At 38.6% G+C, this 13,859-nt stretch overlaps 1 protein-coding gene across 2 annotated transcripts in view; it reads left to right on the forward strand.

Moving 5' to 3' along the window:
- Positions 1–13,859, forward strand: part of MATCAP2 (microtubule associated tyrosine carboxypeptidase 2) — a 104,183-nt gene that overhangs the window by 441 nt on the left and 89,883 nt on the right. The window contains exon 1 of one of the 2 annotated variants that reach the window (XM_057549954.1): positions 4,709–4,774. The exons of the other annotated variant lie outside the window; for it this stretch is intronic. The gene's annotated coding sequence lies outside the window, so the exon portion shown is untranslated. Of the gene's footprint in view, positions 1–4,708; positions 4,775–13,859 lie in introns of those variants that run through there. 2 annotated transcript variants of the gene reach the window in all.

Below are 13,859 nucleotides of genomic sequence, written 5' to 3' on the forward strand. Positions count from 1 at the left end.
GTGTTAGAACTGAGAAGCTACCCCTCCCTTTTACAGCTAAGAGAAGGGAGAACCTGAGACATTAAGTGACTGGTCAAGGAGAAATGAAAATCCCATTCTCAGCTCATAGTATGCTTTCCACCGCTGAATCAAGCTGTATTTCATGATTATTCTCTGTAGATTACTGAGAATTGTAAAGTACGTTTTATAGTTACTGTATCAGATTCATTTCTTATTTAGTAAGTCTGTACTAGGGCTTGTTACAAAGACAACAAACAGGTTTGGACTTCTTCATCTGTAACACAGAGTAGTTTGCTGAGTGACTGCCCAACGGCTGAACAGGCCAAAACTATTTCTCCCGAGTAAGAAGTTTCGGTGTATTTAATAACGTTTCCATCTTAGCAGTCAGTAAACATTACAAAAAGTATTTCACTAATAATATCTCTAATTTGAATTTTGGTGCTATACGTTGTAATGGAAAGAATTCTCAGTGTGGGATAAGAAGAAATTCCTTGAGGTCTTGGCTCCACCAAGACCATGTGACCTTAGACTTTAGGCAAATCATTTAACTCAGTATTTCTTAGACCTTTCTGGGGAGTCATAGTCTCCTTTGAAAGTACAATTAAAGCTGAAAAATGCCCACTCAATCGCAAAATGTTTAAGATATGATTCCATGAAGTTCATGGTCACCAGGTTAGCCTCTTTGGATTTTAGTTTACTCATCGGTAAAACAGGAATAATCAGCTGCCCTGCCAGTCCTCAGAGTTGTTGGGAGGATCAGGTGAAAAATTAAAAGAGATCCAAAAGTATTCTGTAATAAGTAACAAGCCCCTATCCAAGTGTTTGCTGTATTGAATTCTTAATATTTAACTCAAAATATGCTACTTAAGAACCAAAGAGAAAAGCCGCTTGAATTTTTTTCCAGTGCTGGACCAGAAAGTGGTGGGTGTATTGAGGAGTGCGGGTTCAGGAGGACGTTTACGCGACATTGGAAAATGAGTCAATAGAAATTTATGAAACCTTGCGCCTTCCGGCTTTGGCCTCTGTGAGCCTTAGATTCTTTATGACCAGATCCTAGTCAAGACTAAAAGAGATAAATACAGCAAGTCACTCAATATAACTACCCAAAACATTTAGTTTATCTTTCTTCACAATCCCCCTGTCTTTACCCTGATGATGATAATAGCAACCACCACACAGTAGCTGAAGTTCGTTAAACACCTACCATGTGCCCGAAGCTGTGCTAGAGACTCAAGTCTACTCTCTTAGAACACTGCAACTGTCTGTTAACAGTTCTCCCTATTTCCCTTCTTACCGTCTGATAGTTCACGCTTCAGTTTATAAGCTAGAATTACTTTTCTCCTCTTGAAAATTGTGTTATAAAATATTTCCACTTTAGCAAAAAATTAATGAATGGAACAGATAACTGTGTACCCACCACCTAGCTTAAAAAATATGTAATTTTATAATTGAAGTCTCCTGTGTATTCCTCCTTAATCCCATTCCCCAGGGGTAAAACTATCCTGATTTTCATGTTTATCATTCCCATGAAATGTATGTACTTTTATTACATCTACATATATATCCATATCAATATATAGTGTTTTACATAAATTTTATTTTTACTGTAAGTAAAAATTTCTGCAGTTGGTTTCTTTTCTGAATATTGTCTTTATGAGATTCATCCTCACTAACAGGTATAGCTGCATTTTATTCATTCTCACTGCTGTATTCTATTGTATTAATATACTTGTAATTTATGTATCCATTATCCTGTTAATGGACATTTAGCTCATTTCCAGTTTTTCATTCCAAAGACCCCATGATGCCATGAATATTTTTATGTCTCCTTATACATATATGCAAAACTTTCTCTAGAATAATATACCTAGGAATTAGAGGATGATTTCAATAAATATATTTCAATATTATTGCCAGATATTAAAAATAAATTGCTCTTCAAAACGATTGTAACAATTTATATTCCAATCAGCTTTAAATGAGCATGCCTGCTACTCTAGTGCCTCCCTAGTACTTGGATACTTTTTAGATTCTGTCATTCTTGTTTGTATGCATTTATCCTATTACTAATGGAAGTGAACATTATTTCATGTGTTTATTGGCCTTTAAGTTTTCCTTTTCTGTGAATTTCAAATTCATATCCTTTGCCCATTTTTCTATGTGGTTGCTTTTTCTTATTGATTTGTAGGCTTTTGTTGTTTGTTTACTATTTTCCGGGAAAATAACTCTTTTTGGTTTTTTGGCTGGCAAAATCTTTTCCTAGTTTATGGTTTGTCTTTTCACTTTAGGATGTCTTGGATGTACAGAAATGTTTCCTATTAATATAATTAAATATATGTATATTTTCCAGTAGGGTTTGTGCTTTTTATGTCTCAAGAAATCCTTCCCTTTCCCTATCCTGAAGTTGTAAATATATTCTCTCATATTTTCTTCTAAAAAGCATGGGTTTTTCATGGTTTTGTCTTTAAATTATCTGGATTGATCTTCTTTTTGGTTTGGATAACCCAATGTCTTAGCAGCAGTTATTTAATTGTCCATCCTTTCCCCAACTGACCTTAATGCCACTTTTGTCATGTACCAACTTCTCCTGTATATGTAGGTCTATTTAGGAGCTCTTTATTCTGTTCTACTGGTTTATTTGTCTATTCCTCACCCAATATCGAACTGTTTTCATTATGTGTTGATATCTGATAGGGCAAATTAAAAATTGACGTGGTTAATTTTGTCCCCTTATTCTTCCATATAAATTTTGGGGTCAGATTGTCAAGTGCCACAAAGGAAAAAAAAATCCTCTTGAGATTTGTAATTGGAATCCTACTGAATTTATCAAATAATTTGGAGGAAAATGACATCTTTGTGATATCAAGCCTTTCCATTCGTGAACATGGATATATCTTCATTAATTTAAGCCTTCTTTAATATCATCCAAAAATGTTTATAATGTACTTCCATAAGGATCTTTAAACTCTTTAATCTGTTCCTGTGTATCTTTTTTGTTGTTATTGCTTTTATAAATGGTATCTTTTAATTATATTTTAAAACTCTGTTATTGATATATAGGAACATGATTATTGCAAACCTATTGAGCAATCTTATTAGTTTTAGCAATTCATTCATAGAGTGGGAGCTTTTTAAAATGTAAATTGTACAGTGTCAATTTCTTGTTTTGAGCCAGTTTATGTCTTCTGTTGCAATTAGAATAATATCCAAATTCTTTATCATACCTACAGGGCCCTACATGACCTGAACCTTGCTTGCCTCTCCTAGTATCCTAATATTCTCCAGATACCACAGTACTCTCCCTTCTTTTTCCCACTAGTCTCCAGCCTCATAGGACTTTTTTCTAGTCATAAAAATAGGCCAAATTTATTCCTGCCTCAAGAACTTTCTATCCCCTGGATATTTGTAGATCTACCCATGGCTGGCTGCTCATTAATTGGGTCTAAGCTCAAATGTGCTGTCTCCTCAAGAAGACGTGTCTGATCAGGTGGCCACACCCCTCCTCTCTCCCCCCCAAGTCATGTTCTATCCCATTACTCTGTTATATTTTCTTCATTGCATTTACCATTTACGTGGGATCATTTTAGATATGTGTTTAAGTTTATCATCTATCTACCTCTTCTACTAGACTGTACGCGATGGAATGGCAGGGACTTGTCTTGTTGGTAATTGTAACCTAGCAGCTTCAGGGCACACGAGTTCAGTAGATATTTGTTGAATGAATGAATGTAAGATAACTATTATTCCTTTTTTAGAGATGAAGAAACTGAGATGCAAAGAGGCTAAGTGATTGCTCTAAGTCCATCACCTATAACTTGAACCAGATCTGCCTGACTTCAAATCCTGTTTATGATCTTGACATTTCAGTTAATTTATTTATTTTGATCACCAAAGATACAATAATGATGTAAATGTGCTCTTGAGCTATATCTAAAGTGCTGAATACATAGTAACCATGTTTTTCTCTTAAAATTGTTTAAAAAAAATTTTAAATACTAAGGAAAGAAAATAAATATATTATATTCACATGATTATTACCAGTTAGTTATACAGTTTGGCCTAACGATGATAGTATTCTGAAAGTCATCAAAAGTGTCTTCTCTAGTTATTCAAATAAAAACTACAATTTCTCAAGTTATTTAGGTAAAGACCACAGCTTATTATATTAATTTAAGAATAGAATAAAGGCTATGTGCTCTAGAGCCCACGAGCCACAACTACTGAGCCTGTGAGCCACAACTACTGAAGCCCATGTGCCTAGAGCCCATGCTGTGCAACATGAGAAGCCACCGCAATGAGAAGACCGCTCACTGCAAGGAAGAGTAGCCCCCGCTCGCCGCAACTAGAGAAAGCCTGAGCAGCAACAAAGACCCAACGCAGCCAAAAATAAATCATTTATTTATTTATCAAAAAAAAAAAGAATAGAGTCAAGGCTCTGAAGAAGAGATAACTAGAGATTAAAGGTAGCCCGAGTAAATGAATATTTGCTCCTTCTAAGATCCTTTTCAACAAAGGAAATAGTAATCATGTTTTCACAGATAAAATTGATGGAGGGCTGAAAAACACAAAAAGTCAAAAACATTTACTTCAATAAGGACACTCCACATGTTATGTATGTACAGCTAATTTTTCAAAGTATATTCACGCACATTCTCATTTCATTCACAAAATAAAACAATGACCTAAATATTCTTATTTTTACAGGAATCAAAAAGGCCAAGATCTAACCATAAGGCAGTGGCAAGAAGGATTAAGGTCAAGTTCTCTACTTCAGGTTATCTGGCTGAAGGGCCACTTCTTTTACACATTCATTATAATGAAGAAATAATAACTATCAAAAGATGTTATATACGTGTTACTAAAGGGCTATTTTATTTGTTACAATATCTCCTATTAATGGTCACTAGCATCACATTTTAAGGGTTTTAAACAGTTTTAGTGGTCTTTAGCATCAGATTTTTTTCTTTTCTAAGTTAATCAGTGAAAATGTTTCATATTCCAAAGTGAGGAAAAATAGATTTGTGTGTGTGCTTTCTAACATATTGTATTGTTTCCAAAAACCAATGCAACTATCAACATATTTCCTTTATTCAATAGAGTATTCTCAAAATGTATACAGCTCTAATCTCCTTTTTACTTTCTCAAGTGGTTAATATGGTATTAAGGGAGTTCATATTTAAAGGACCATGGTAAATCCTTTCATAAAGACGAAGAATTCTTTTATGTACTTATCGCACTATAATTTACATATGCTATCTTTACTTTTCCATACCTAGATTTCTCAAAGCTATATTCACAGAACCTATGTTTTAATTTTTTAGCAATCCCATATAAAAGAAAAGTAGCCCTTAAATATTAAAAAATAGCAGAAGTCAATGTTTCTTAAACATCAAAATCTCTTTATTGAACATCAAAAATAAATTCTTCTCCTTTTAGTTTTTGGCCATGTGGCATGTGGGATCTTAGTTCCCCGACCAGGGGCCGGACCAAGGACCGAACCCTTGCCCCCTGTAGTGGAAAGGAAGAATCTTAACCACCGGACCGCCAGGGAAGTCCCAAAATCTTCCCCTTAAGTTTGAAACAAGAAGGTTCATTGTACTCCACTGACATCTGTCATGAACTTCTTTATCTTCCAAACACTTCAAAAATTTCTCCTCACATACTCTTTCCAGACCTTGGTTCTTCCCCTGGCTCATTAGCCCTTCCAAATATTGGCGTTCATGACATCTGCTTTCACTCTCTGCCCTGCTTCTCACAGCCTGACACCATCCGCATTCGTCAGCACCATTCATGCCGCATTCGTCAGCACCATTCATGCCTGGCAGGTACTAGGCCCTCAAGAAATGTTTGCTGACGAATTCTCAGTGACCACAGCCTCCTACGCTCTGACCTCACCATTCCGCAAACCTTCCAACTCTACTGACCTCCTCCTCTCTTCTGCTTGTCCACCACATATATGGCCACACTTGGACGCTAAACAGAACCAGGAAGTGCTCCATCTCCAAGATTTCAAATCCCTGAACTGGCTTCTGATTGTAATCTAAAATCCTTATCTTTTCTCTACTGCTGCTCTCACCTACTTAACCTGCAAATCCCCTCTAACCCTAATCTTCAGTTTATTCTCCTTTCCCAACTTTTGGTCAAATTAAAAATGTCACAGTTCATTTGTAGCCATGCCTATGTATTAGCCCTGACTTCCCACCCTGCCCTTTTCTATGAGGCCACATGCTAAGTAGTTCATCTATTCCTAAAAGGTGGCCAAGCAAGTTAAAAAAAAAAAAAAGTAGGAGCTGGCAGGGATCACCTAATTCAGCCCCCTAAAATAGCAGATGAGGAACCAAGAAGATTGTGACTAGTCAGAGATTTCCAGAACCTATCATTGGCCCTTCCCAGGTCTCTTCCCCAAACACTGCCCAATTTTGATCTTTTTCTGGGCTAGCAATAAGCAGTACAATGCTCATGATCCTAGGCAGCTGCACCAAGATGCAGCTCCCAGTCAGCCATGTGATCAGGGGGGAAACAATCAGAACCCATACAATCATTCTGTTTTTCATTTCCAGTACAGTACTCAATAAATTACATGAGATATTCATCATTTTATAATAAAATAGGATTTGTGTTCATTTTGCCCAACCGTAGCCTAATATAATTGTTCTGAGTATGTTTAAGCTAGGCTAGACTAAGCTATAATGTTTGGTAGGTTAGGTGCATTAAATGCGTTTTTGACTTAGGATGGGTTTATCGGGACATAACCCAGTCATAAGTTGAAGAAGATCTGTGTGTGTGTGTGTGTGTGTGTGTGTGTGTGTGTGTGTGTATGTGTATGTATGTGTATAACTTTGTTGGCTCCTTTTCCTCTGCCCCACAACTAAGTAACTAAGAACTTTAAATTCTACCCTGGGTGCTCTTGTCTACCTACACACACACCCCCAGATGATCTCATCAGTTCCATTGACTTAAAATGCCATCTGTATGCTGATGGTTCCCAAATTTATTTCTTTGGCATGAACTCTTCCTTGAACTCGTAACACTAATATCCAACCACCTATGTGAAATCTTGACTTGGACTTTTAACTGGTGTATTAAACTTAACATCCAAAATGGAATTTCCCCACTAAACCTATTCTTTCCCCAATCTTCTCCATTTCCATAAATGGCACCACTATCTACCCAGTTGCTCAAGCCAAAAACCTAGGGGTCATATTCAGTTCTTTCTTCTTTTCCTCCTACTCTGTCCACATACCCAACCTACCATCATCTCTGACTCCAAATATATCTTTTACTTCTCTCCCTCTCTGCAGCTTCCTTTCCACTTTAAGCCATCATCACCCTCACTGGACCTACTGCAAGAGTCTCCTGTCTGGTTTCCCTGCTTCCACTCTCATCCTCTTATGCATCATTCTCAGAGCAGTCAATGCGATCTTTAAAAAAAAAAAAAAAAAGCCATATTATGTCACTGCCCTGTTTTAGTGGCTTCTGATTGCACTTAGAAAAAAGTCCAAATTCCTTTCCTTAGCCCCTGCTACCTCTGAAATCTTTTCACTTTCCCCCAGCTCACTGGACTCCAACCATGCTGACCTTCACATAGCCCCAGGATCAGGACAAGATCATTCCCATCCCAGGGCTTTTGCCTTTGCAATTCCCTCTACTTTGAATGCTTGTCTACCCCGCCCAACCCCGCCCCAAATTTCTCATGGCTAACTCTTTCTTATCCTTCAAGTCTCAAAAGTCACTTCCTCAAAGAGGCTTTTCCTGACCCCTCCGTACCCTAAGTCACCATCTCTAGTATACTTCTCTGATTTACTGTACTTCATAGCACCTATTTGTATCTATTACATCATTTGTTTACTTAATTGTTATTTGTTTCTCCCGCTATAAATTCCAAGAGAACTGGGAATCTATTTGATTTACTCACCACAGCATCCCTGATGTATGCTCACAAGGACTGCCCGATATATGTATATCATATTTACATACGTATGTATGCACTACCAGTAGTAACATAAATAATAAACATCTGTGGAAGGAGTAAATAAATGCACATCTTGATTTCTTCAAAATGTAATTAAGATAGGCAATATTTTTGATGTCTGATTAATAAAAAATATCCTTCCTCCCTCAGTCATTTACAATAAAACATCCTATCAAAAAAATATCACAGGGTTTCGCAGGATTTTTGTGCTGTCCTGACTATTTTCAATGAGGTGAAAGGCAGAGGCAGTTTCACAAAGCATTCTTTTATTTGGCTTCCACTTCATGTTTTTCATTCTCCTGAAAAAGACATACTGAAAACATTCCATTCTCTCAATACAGACATCCCAAAAGCATTCAAACTGCATTGAAAAAAAATTTCTTAAAGCTACAGAAACCAACTTTCCCTGGCTCTTTTTTTCTTTCAGTGTCAAGGAACATTGTTTACAGCTGCCCTGAGGCTTCCTTTAATGCTTGTTAGAATCTGGGATGTTGCAACCAGAGTTTCTCTGTTCTTTTATAATGGCAAGCTGCAGATTAATTTTCCTCGATTCATAAATTTCCAATGACATAGAATGTTATAAATTGTTTCCAAGAGAACAGGGAGGAAAGTCAAAAGTATTTTCTAGAAGCCTCTCCTCCCCTTATTCTTTTAAACTCTCATCTGAAATGTAAAAGTAAACAAATATTATTTTAATGTTCTATTTTTTTTTTTAGTTACTGAGATAACTTCTCCTTAAGAAATTAAACTTTTTCTCAGTTTCAAGCATAATATATACTTGATCTGCTCTCAACAAAATGAACTTTTGCTATAGAAAGTGAAATATTATAGTTATTTGTCTCTCCACCAGCACTAACAATGCTTATTAGCGACCTTCTCCAGTCTTCACCATTCCTCTTTCTTGGCCTTTACTACCCAGGTTAATGATCAAATGTGTTCTAAGCCTTTAAAAAGGAAGATGTTGATCTTTTTTCTTAAAACAAAAAACAAAAAAACCCATCCTCTCTTACTACAGAGATGTTTCGACTGACTTCTTTTGTCCTGAAACTCCACTGACTGTGAGTAGCTTGCCATGTATCAATAGTTTGTACATGGAATATACACATTAACATATGAGTTAATTAAAAGTTACTGGAGGGCTTCCCTGGTGGCGCAGTGGTTGAGAATCTGCCTGCCAATGCAAGAGACACGGGTTCGAGCCCTGGTCTGGGAAGATCCCACATGCCGCGGAGCAACTAGGCCCGTGAGCCACAACTACTGAGCCTGCGCGTCTGGAGCCTTTGCTCCGCAACAAGAGAGGCCGCGATAGTGAGAGGCCCGCGCACCGCGATGAAGAGTGGCCCCCACTTGCTGCAACTAGAGAAAGCCCTCGCACAGAAACGAAGACCCAACACAGCCATAAATAAATAAACAAAATAAAAATTAAAAGTTGCTGGAAAAAATAAAAATATAAGTTCTTTATCCAAAACATAAAAATCTCACCACACATAAAAAAACCAATATTTCTCTGAAAATATCTATTTTCCTATCATTTTTGTATCTAAAATTTAATGGAAATCATCGTTAAAGAGAATCAGAAATTGAAATGATCTACAATACAGTGCTGGTAGTGAACATAAAAATAACCATTAAAAAACTGAAGTATAATGCTGCAGTAGGATAACTACAATAGCATTCTTGGCCATCTTTGGAAACTTAAGTTTAGTAAAACTTTAAAAAGGGGGGACGTATCCTTAGAGATAAACAAATTATTAAAAGCAGTTTTAATAATTCTTAACTTTATTTTGCAATCAGTGCTTTGAAAATGGAGTTTATATAGAAACAGGTTTAAAGGAAAGTTTCTCAAAAAGATGGAATTGTTCATTGTTCTGGCAGATATGTAAAAACAATGCTGACTCAAAAGCAGCTAAGTGGACAGCTGCAGATGCCTTACCCAATGGAAATACTAAACAGGCGTAGCACGAATCAATACTTAACAAAGCAGATGCACAAAGGTTGATGAAGATGAATAATTGCATAGGCCGGAGTGGTAAAAGAAGCTTATAACAGTACTAGTTTTGTAAGAAATTAGATAAACTCCTTGTTTTCATGAATTTGTTAGCAAGAGTACTTCAGTGCCTAATAGTACACAAAGAATATCTTTTTTAATGCTTTGAATTAATTGACATGCACCTTTATATAGTATTTATCACTGAAGATGTTTATAAATCAGAATGATCCACAAGAAAATACTGGTAGGGTGAACATAAAAATAATTTTTAAAGTAAGCAATGAAATAATATTCTAGATGGGCTAACTACAGGGGCATCAAATTGTCTATTTTTAGAATTCTTAAGTTTAACGAAATGTTGAAGAGGGAGGTATACCTTTAGTGTACATCATTTTCTAACGTGTGTGTGTGTGTGTGTGTGTGTATATATATATATATATATATATATATATACACACACACATATATATCCCTCCATGCTTGTCAGTGTCTTGAGGATAATTATTGTGTCTTTTATGTACTCTAAAAGCACTAAGCCCTGTCTCTTGTATATAAATAAATAGCTCTGAAATTAATAAAATAATACATCTTGGTTTCTTCAAAATATAATGAAAGTGGACAACCTGATTACCCATGCTTTAGTAAAAACATTCAGAGTAAATTCTTTAGATGCTGAACATATGACTTGGAAACATCTTTTAGGAGTCTTTATTTTTTTGAGAATTACAGTTCTTAAACTGCAGTGACTTGAAAAATTAGAAATTTGCAAAGGTAACATGTATTTATAGCAAACTTGGAAAGCAGGTTTCAGAGTTTTAGGTATATAAGGAAGTTAAGGAAGATATGTAAGGAAGTTAGGTATATAAGTTTCATTTACATACTTTTTCCTTAGGACATATGTTGCAAGAACAACTGCTCTTCTGAATGCAAAGGATTCATTGCTTATTACTATATCAAGTATTTAACCTGAAGATGTGTTCCTTATCTACATGCCCATTCTATATCATTCTATTTTGCTTTGAATTATCATTGAAAATGCATGCTTTCTATTATCTACTTATTCCTTAACTTACAAATAATTGAGTACATACTGTGTGCTAGACACTATTCTATTTGATGTAAGTATAGCAGTGAACAATCAAAAATCACTGCACTTGCGGAAATTTTATTCTAGAGATGGAGACAGACAATAATCAAGATAAATCAGTAAGATTTCCCACAGCACATGACGTAGGAAGCTGCCTCCGCCAGAGACTTAGCATTAGGAGTGAGGGGGTAAAGGAGTTTGGGGGTGGGGTGGGGGGTGTTCAGAAAGAGAACACGCACGCACACACACCCTAGGAGCAGGAACATCTTCCCTAGCTTAGTGGGATTCTCCTCCCACCAGAGCAACGTGTAAGAGGAAATCTTGGGCTTTGCTCTATCGAAAGTGCTCGTCTGGGTGATTCTTGAGCACCACCATCCAGAAGTGCTGGCATCCGATGCATTTTCCTTTGCTTTGCAAAGAAGAGTCGTGAACTTCAAAACCCTCCGAGACGGATTATTAATCCTGCTTTGCAGGAAAGGAAAACCCTCCATCCTCGGCCACCGGCCACCCCTCTCCGGAGACCCTGCTATCACCCAGGCACTCCGAGCCAAAAGGGGACACTTTGGGAATGACCATGCTCCATGGAGGGACAGAGCCAGCCCCTAGCTTCTCTACACAGAGCCTCCTCCACTAAAGCTCCAAAAATCAAAAACTGTAATTGCCAGAGGAATCATTAACAAAAAAAAAAAGTCCAGCCACTAACCTCACATGCAAATGAAATAACCACTCTGGATCCTGCATTATGAGCTGCTCTCCATACCCTGATTACCTTTGAAGTCCATTTTTTTTTTCGTTGAATTTGCATGTCTTTAAGACACAGATTAAAACAAAATTCATGCTTTATTGGATTTTAAATGATCTTCCTTTTATTTATCCTTCGTCTTTCTTATGTGGATATGCAAGCGAGAAGATGCGACTGGATATTCCCAACATGTTCACTCTCTTAATCTGTCTGTCTAGAGGTATGGCTTCTACAGACCAAGCCGTGTGACTGACAGGGTCTTGGTGCTCCAGCCGGGTGTCAGGCCTGTGCCTCTGAGGTGGGAGAGCCGAGTTCAGGACACTGGTCCACCACAGACCTCCTGGCTACACGTAATATGAAACGGCGAAAGCTCTCCCAGGGATCTCCATCTCAACGCTAAGACCCAGCTCTACTCAACGCCCAGCAAGCTACAGTGCTGGACACCCTATGGCAAACAACTAGCAAGACAGGAACACAACCCCACCCATTAGCAGAGAGGCTGCCTAAAATCATAATAAGGTCACAGGCACGCCAAAACACACCACTTGATGCAGTCCTGCCCACCAGAAAGACAAGATCCAGCCTCATCCACCAGAACACAGGCACCAGTCCCCTCCACCAGGAAGCCTACACAACCTACTGAGCCAACCTTAGCCACTGGGGGCAGACACAAAAAACAATGGGGGAGGAGATTAACCAAGATGGCGGAGTAGAAGGACGTGCTCTCACTCCCTCTTGCGAGAGCACCAGAATCACAACTGGCTGCTGGACAATCATTGACAGGAAGACCCTGGACTTCACCAAGGAGGATACCCCACGTCCAAGGACAGAGGAGAAGCCACAGTGAGACGGTAGGAGGGGCGCAATCAGAGTAAAATCAAATCCCATAACTGCTGGGTGGGTGACTCACAGACTGGCGAACACTTATACCACAGAAGTCCACCCACTGGAGTGAAGGTTCTGAGCCCCACGTCAGGCTTCCCAACCTGGGGGTCCGGCAATGGGAGGAGGAATTCCTAGAGAATCAGACTTTGAAGTCTAGTGGGAATTGATTGCAGGACTGTGACAGGACTGGGGGAAACAGAGACCCCACTCTTGGAGGGCACACACAAAGTAATGTGTGCACCGGGACCCAGGGGAAGGAGCAGTGACCCTGGGGGAGACTGAACCAGACGTACCTGCTGGTGTTGGGGGGTCTCCTGCAGAGGCAAGTGGTGGCTCTGTTTCACCGTGGGGATAAGGACACTGGCAGCAGAGGTCCTGGGAAGTTCTCCTTGGCGTGAGCCCTCCCAGAGTCTGCCATTAACCCCACCAAAGAGCACGGGTAGGCTCCAGTGTTGGGTTGCCTCAGGCAAAACAACCAACAGGGAGGGAACCCAGCCCCACCCATCAACAGTCAAGTGGATTAAGGTTTTACTGAGCTCTGACTGCCACAGCAACAGGGAGGGAACCCAGCCCCACCCATCAACAGTCAAGTGGATTAAGGTTTTACTGAGCTCTGACCGCCACAGCAACAGTCAGCTCTACCCACCACCAGAGCCTCCCATCAAGCCTCTTAGATAGCCTCAACCACCAGAGGGCAGACAACAGAAGCAAGAAAAACTACAATCCTGCAGCCTGTGGACCAAAAACCACAGTTACAGAAAGACAGAGAAGATGAAAAGGCAGAGGGCTATGTACCAGATGAAGGAACAAGAAAAAACCCCAGAAAAACAACTAAATGAAGTGGAGGTAGGCAACCTTCCAGAAAAAGAATTCAGAATAATGATAGTGAAGATGATCCAGGACCTCGGAATAAGAATGGAGGCAAAGATTGAGAAGATGCAAGAAATGATTAACAAAGACCTAGAAGAATTAAAGAACAAACAAACAGAGATGACCAATACAATAACTGAAATGAAAACTACACTAGAAGGAATCAATAGCAGAATAACTGAGGCAGAAGAACGGATAAGTGACCTGGAAGACAGAATGGTGGAATTCACTGCTGCGGAAGAGAATAAAGAAAAAAGAATGAAAAGAAATGAAGACAGCCTAAGAGACCTCTGGGACAACATTAAACGCAACA

This window comes from Balaenoptera acutorostrata, chromosome 7, assembly GCF_949987535.1.
Source record: "Balaenoptera acutorostrata chromosome 7, mBalAcu1.1, whole genome shotgun sequence".
Lineage (NCBI taxonomy): Eukaryota > Metazoa > Chordata > Mammalia > Artiodactyla > Balaenopteridae > Balaenoptera > Balaenoptera acutorostrata.